The sequence below is a fragment of the Chrysoperla carnea genome, chromosome 4 (genome assembly GCF_905475395.1).
Source record: "Chrysoperla carnea chromosome 4, inChrCarn1.1, whole genome shotgun sequence".
In the NCBI taxonomy this organism is placed as follows: domain Eukaryota; kingdom Metazoa; phylum Arthropoda; class Insecta; order Neuroptera; family Chrysopidae; genus Chrysoperla; species Chrysoperla carnea.
In genome coordinates this window covers 8,550,429-8,558,108 of record NC_058340.1, presented here as the reverse complement: position 1 = coordinate 8,558,108, position 7,680 = coordinate 8,550,429, and positions in this window count along the sequence as shown.

Genomic DNA, 7,680 nt, shown 5'->3' with positions numbered 1-7,680 from the left:
TCATAAGATATACGATCAAACAGAATCGATTTGGACAAATTAAGCTATAAACTAACACCAATAATCAATATTAATGCATGTTTTTTTATATAGGATGTGCCGTAATGACACATTATACAGATTTATAGAATATAATTCTAAGTAGAAAAGCCTTTGGGATCTTTTCGATCTGATGTACTATTAACGAAATGAATCTTGATGAATTATAATATTTATTTTTGAAAATTTTTCGATTCATATTAGTAAAATTGAAATTTTAAAATAAGAATAGTTGTAGAAAATAAAAATTACTACTGTAATGTAGAATTTGAAACTTAAATATTTAAATTCAAGAAATTATCATAAATATTACAATTAACGATAGGTATATTTGGTTAATTTGTACATCGTATCGAAAACTTTCTAAGAATTATATTCTCTAAGTTATTGTTTTGTCCGACAGCGATTATTACGGAACATCTTGTATATAATGTATTTCGAATTAAAGAAAGAGGGGTCGATAATAATATAAAGTTCATCGCTCCCACATATTGGTAATTTCTTCTATAAAAAACTTGAAACACTTTTAGGATACCTAATAATTAAACTCTTATAGTTTGTTATGGTAATTTTTGCTTAGTTTTAATGTTAATGCCAAAAACTTACTAAATGTGGATGGCAAATAAATATATTTATTAAATTATTGAAATAATCTTAATTAATTATAAAAAAGTAAGAAGTTATTCCTTTCAAATTAACAATCCAGTGGGACCTCTTTTATATTTTTATTGTGCCTTGTCTTTGATAAGCGATTATTGATCTTATTGAGAAGTTAAATGATGTTAATGAAACTTTGGGATATTGTTCAGGGATAGTTAATTAACATTTTCTCAAGTGTTGGTTCTCGAAGATTGTGCGAAAAGAGGAATGTTGAGGAAAACTGCAAAATTTTCAACCTTCCTCAGGGTTTTTCCTACACAACTTCTTTTTCTTATGTCCTACGACATAAAGCATCTATATACTTTTTTTTTAAACGTAACATTTTCTACTATATTTTCTTTTTAACTACTCAAACATGTTTGTACGTCAATTCGTTAATAAGATTTGAAAAAAGGTCATTTTTCAAAAAACGTTAAAAAATTTCAAAAAATACAGAATTCCATTTTATTTTTTCTATTATATCCGAATTATCGAATTATTGTTGTAATTATATTTATATGATTCCTGGTTACAATCACCCACCCAACATGTTTGAAAATTCAAAATTGTAGGAAATTTAACGCTCTACAAAAAGAATAAAGATGCTTTTGCTGTAGGACGTAAGGAAAAAAATTATTAAAGAAAAACAGGGTCTTCAAAATACAAAACTTGAGAAAATGTTGATTAATTAATCATCCCTAAACAATATCCTAAAGTTTCATTAAATTCCCACATTTTTATAATTGTTTGAAACAAGCTTTGTTTAAAAAAACTTTTAAAACGTTAAATTTTGTTAATAACATTTTCAAACTTTTCTTTGTAAAATTATTAAAAAGTTCAAATAACAAAGGTAACAAAATTCAAAATCGATTCTGTTCTTGAGAAAAAAAATTATTTATTGATATGATTATTAGAAAGGTTTGATGATTTAAAAGTATTCGAAATTAAAACAATTAACTAAGTCAATTGTTTATTTTCACTTGTTCTTTGCGGTGATGCGCTAGGCCAGTACGAAGTGGGTCTTACCCATCATTGAAAACATACCATGAATTTGTTGAAAGACATCCCATTTGTTTCTAAAATTTTTCTGGCAATTCTAAAATCGTAAAAATGATTTCATTTTGTATCTTTTCTACCGTTTTACAAAAAAAGTTCTTTATTGGCCTCCAATATTTATTCCTAATTGATATTAATTTGTCAATGAAAAGGTAAGTTTTTGAATTTCTAAGAATAACAGCATTTTATTGTACACAAGCTGTGAACTACCCGCTTCGATGGACAACTTCAATTTAAATACAAAGCTTATTGTGTTCTAACATTCACTTCATATGCCGTAACTTACCCTCCTTTTGTTCACAATTTCGTTTTACCTCTAAAATGATAAGTGTTTCTTTACTATATTATGCTTATATTACACATAAAACCTCCCTCTTAAGTCACTCTATCTATTAGAAAAAATTGCATCAAAATCCGTTGCGTAGTTTTAAAGATCTAAGCATGCATAGTAGGAACATACAGTGGGAAGCGACTTTTTATACCATGTATATATGAAATATACATAGTATATTAAGTTAAGTCCCAAGTTTGTAACGCTTAAAAATAATGATGCTAGGAAAAAAATTTTGTCATAGGTGTTCATAAAATCACCTAATTAGTCCATTTCCGGTTGTCCGCCCGTCCGTCTGTGGACACGATAACTCAAAAACGAAAAAAGATATCGAGCTGAAATTTTTACAGCGTACTCAGGACGTAAAAAGTGAGGTCAAGTTCGTAAATGAGCATCATAGGTCAATTGGGTCTTGGGTCCGTAGGACCCATCTTGTAAACCGTTAGAGATAGAACAAAAATTTAAAAGTAAAAAATGTTCCTTATCAAAAATTAAACAACTTTTGTTTGAAACATTTTTTCGTAAACATCACTGTTTACCCGTGAGGGCGCCAATTAGGCGGAAATTTTATAATATGTACTATACTTGATTATCAGTTATGTATGTGTCACATGTTTGTATGTGTAATGTGATAAAGAAATCAACAATGACTATGCATGGTATTTCAACTATTAACTCAGTCAATTGTTTGTTTTCACTTGTTTAATATTATGTATTGATACATTTATAACATTTTATAAAGAAATTTAAAAAGCCAAATTTTAATATTTTTAGTAGTTTTGCTTTTTGTTGTACCGAATACTACCGATAAGGTACGAAACGAGGTTTGTTGCAACTTTTTTTTTGGTCATCATTCATCATTCTTCGAATTATTTTAAAGCACCACTTTTTAGAATGAATCATGAAATTATTGAAGTTTTAAAATTTAATTTTTTATCTTATATTTCGATGATGAACAGATCTCGTTAAATGTGTTGTTAATCTATGATCATTATTATTTGTTAGTTTGAATTAAACTACGTGTCGTATCGTATATCTTTTTCGTAAAATACAACCACTTAGATTTCTTTATCGTTTCGTTGTATAATTAATTTAATTGGAAAATAAAATGACGTCATAATACATTTTGATTGTATCTAGAAAATGCTGAAACGATCAGATTGAATATTTCTACATTTAAAATCACTTAAAAATTATTCAACATCGAAACAGACGCGCGTAAAAAAACACTTCTTTTTGACAACACTATCAAAAATTTACAAATCGTACATGCGGACATGTCCATAAAGTTAACGATATTTTAAATTAATGACAATTCAAAAGAATTTCAGAATCAGTTCGAAATAATTTAGTTCGAATGAATTAGTTCGAACATGATACGTCATTTATGGGCGGCGAGGTGCTTAGTTAAATATGCTTACATCTTGCGATTTACTTTCGACATAAAATTTTTTTTCTCGGTAAAGTTGCATTTTTTTTCTTCTGTATAAAATTACTTACCGTTTCTTACTTGGTGCAGGCAACGGAACCCTAAGTATATGCGTATTCGAACTTGGTCGATTTCTTAAATGAATTTATTAATTTATATTAACAATGATAGTAGATGTAAAATTGTAAAAAAATCCTTTCATTTCTTTGAATAAGTGTAGATTCTAGAACGATGGGAGTTCCTCGAACATTTGTTACGCACGGGATATTCTGTATTAGTTAGAATTCATGCAGGCATGTGTCAAAAACGTTCATAATTTTCTTTGTTATTGTAATAATTAAAGCATAAGATTTCAATAAGTTTTAACGTCAATTCCAGATTAAACGTTTTGCTACGATTTATAAGAATGTATCATACATTTTACAGAGTGCTCTCAAAAAACAAAATTAATAATATAGATAAACAACATCCTTCTAACTTCTTTTTAAACTCCTCACCATATACAAACCTACTACCCCCAATCCGCTGATCGATTACCAAAATAACAACATACAAATTTTTTGGTCAAAAAGCCTTCATAAAAATCCCCGTTTAAGGAGAAAATGGATGGTAAAAAAGTCAGTCATGGGGACAGTGGACGGAAGTGAAAACTTAAATAATTTTGGAATAACTGGCCTTTGGTCTGGCTGGAGCCTTCGGCAGTGGAGCTCGCTGCGCTCTCATATAGCTCTAATAAATACCTATTCACAATACCTGAATAATAATAAATAATACCTCAATACCATTCAAATAGCTGTTCACAATTCTTGATAAATATGGTGGGAGCGCAAATAAATACATTTAAAGAGTAAGATGTAATGTAATATATTATTTATATGCGTTTTACTAATTAGGGGTTTTTGATGAATCACTCTGTGCATTTGCTATATTGCATTGACATTCATTTTTAAGATGTTTTGTTTATTGCATTTGGATGTTTAAAGGTCACATCATCGCATCGAATTTTACACATGAAATAGTCGTGTGATAAATATCATAAAAGATGCATTTATAATTAAAATTCTGTGAAATCATCTGAGTATTCTATAAAACTTTTTATTTTTATTTTGCACATTTGAAAAATAAGGCTTTGGAACAAAAAATAAGGTTACCACCTAAACATTTGGGAAAGTTTAGATATTGTTCCAATATATCTGGAAATATTTATTCAAATAAGTAAATACCAACAAAAAATTTGCCGTACCTGACTGCAGAGCTCGTTACTAAGATTTTTCATAAAATTTGTTGTGAAATACATCCAAAATCGGTACTCGTGGGGTTTTCCAGCTCGTTGATTACAAATTTGATGTCGTGAAAAATATTGTAAAAATATTGGAGATAAGCTCTGAAACCGGAGTATTCTGATTCTCAGGCACATCAAATTTGTGATCAGCGACCTCGAAAATCTTACAGTACCGATTTTGGATGTATTTCGTGACGAATTTTGTGAAAAATCCTGGAGATAAACTCTACAACCAGGTTATTCTGGTCCCCAGGTACACCGGGGAGTAACTTATTCTTCATATTGAACCAGCGACCTTAAAAATCTCCTAGTATTAAAATTTGTCCAATTTCATTAATAATTTACCAAGTAATGAAATATTTTTTATAAGATTTGCTTACGAAAATGCATACTAGTGATGCCAAAAAAATTCTATACAATTCGACGTACCTACGAATATTTTCTATTTCCCTTAGGAATTTGTAGACAGTCTTTATTCGTTTAGGTATGTTTCTGTACTAATAATTTTTTCCTCCAACAAAATTCAACGATATGATATTTTAATTAAATTCCGCGGTTATGCATTTAATCTATCGATCGTATTAAAAATTAAACAGACTGTTAAGATATGGGAATCAGCAATATTAAATGATATTTAAAAATAGGTTTATGAAACATAAATTTTATAAAAATGCAAGTAACTATAACTATCTTGTGTTCTTTTGAAGTTTTATAAAATAAAAAGAGAATATTTTATGAATTATTAAAAAGTGCAGAGTAATAGCATGAGGCTAGCTAGCTAGCTAGTTCTAGCTTTAGCTCGGAGCATGTTTAAGTGGACATATTGTGGCAAGTTGAAGTACTTCTCATTCGTTGCACAACTATCAAGCAACTCTACCTATTGAGACTTTACCAATCTTAGGAGGTGAGGTATCTAATAATATATAACAAAGATGTTTCGAATATTATGACGGTATTCTTCTTATAAAACTTTTCACATTATTTTTACATTCATTTTATTCGAATTATACCGGATTGTTAATGAAACAAACGCATTCGAGTTTTGCGTTAAATCGAAGTCCGGTGAAATTTTAATATCTTCAGAACACTTAGGTTTCCCCTCTTTTCTCTCAAAGGTGGTGTCTGTTGTCATTAATTTTAGCCGTGCAACAAATTATTTTATTGAATGTTGATTATATGGAAAATGATTGAGAAATAAACTTCCAACTTTTGTTCTTACATAATATTTTTTCCATCTTTAATTCTTACACAATACAATATTTTGATTCGTAATTTTATTCAAAATTTTTGTAATATTTTGAATATACGAATAGTTTTAAAAAAACACAGAGATTTTTGGAACTGCATTCATAGCTGCTTTTCTCCTTCGAATGGTAGTTTCATTTTTCAATCGTAAATAACTATTACCAGCTCTCAAATGATCATTAAAAACTTTTAATTAAACATACTTTTCGGAATCATTTTTCATACAAAATCAATATTTATATCGATAATTGATAACGCTACCTGGAATACAATACGTTTTTGGCAAAGTACCTTTTTTACCCATCCTACTATTAAATTTCTCTGAATTTTGGTAGCAAAGTACCCTTTTTGGGACGTTATTGCTGTCTTAGCAATTTTCTAAAAATAAGACTAATGTGTTGATACATAAAAGAGGCTCACTTATAGCAAACCCGTTTTGTTTATATCCACAAGCAGCAAAATGGATTCGGCATCAGCATAGTTTTAAATCCTTGATACTGGCCTATTGAAAACCCATTTTGCGGCAAAAATTAGATACTGGTAGAAGCTATTTGTTTCCATCTTCCTTAGTATTTTTCCATTTTAGAAATAAACGAATTTGAAAATTGTGAATGCAAATATATTTTTATGAGATGGTCACAAATTTGAGAAACCGAAAATTATCTACGAATATAACTCGGGATCGGGAACAATTACCAGATAAATTAAAGAAGAATTCTGGCGTATATCGTTATTTTTGTTAATTATATTCCGATTTATGTTTTGCCATAAACTTCCCATGAAATAATTTTAGATAAGATAGGCTCATTCTTTAGCTATTTTTTCACTCCAACTTATATATATTTTTATTAGTTTCTTGAGATGGGCAAGTCCATTCAAACACTCGGTATATTTTGTCGAATATGTTAGTAAAAATTGTAGTGGCAGTTAATTTTATTTCGTTACATCATGTTGAGTGCCATATTTTTAACATTCCAAAACTTTTTGAAACATTGGAAAAAAAAGATTTTTATTTTTACTGAAAATTTTCCTTGATAAATTACAAAAATTATACTAGAAAATATAAATGAAGGGGGCATTCTATTTTACAAATCGTTTTTTAACCAGAAATTCTCTTAAATCAAGAATATTCAAACTTTTGGTTGCCTTGATAACATTTTGAGAAAAGGTTTAGGTAGGTGTTCCAAGCTATAACAGCAGGACTTCGTCAAATGGTAGATTAGATTCAAATAATGGCAATTTAACGACATATTTATAGCCGGGAAAGCACTCTTTTCTTATTACTGAATGTTAAAATTTTGGAAGGAATGTGAATGTCTGCCCTTCTAATATTTTTAAGCATCCTGGCAACATTTACAATAAAAGTCTGCCTAGAAAAGATAGCTTTGTCTGCTGCTAAGTGTATTGAGAAATTGTCATTAGTTTAACGTTATCTACCATTTGATGAAGTCCTTGAACCACCTTGCACATTCAAAATAAATTATAGTAAAAAATACTTTTCCCGTATGAAGATAAGCTTAGGATAAACTTAAAATATTGGCCTTAGTTGCGTTCAATGTGTGGCAACTAACCGGCAATATTGTGCTGTTGCATCGAAAGCTGCTACGGGTGTATGTTGCGCGGGCTTTCTTTACACTGTTTATCAAGCTAATTATTCAT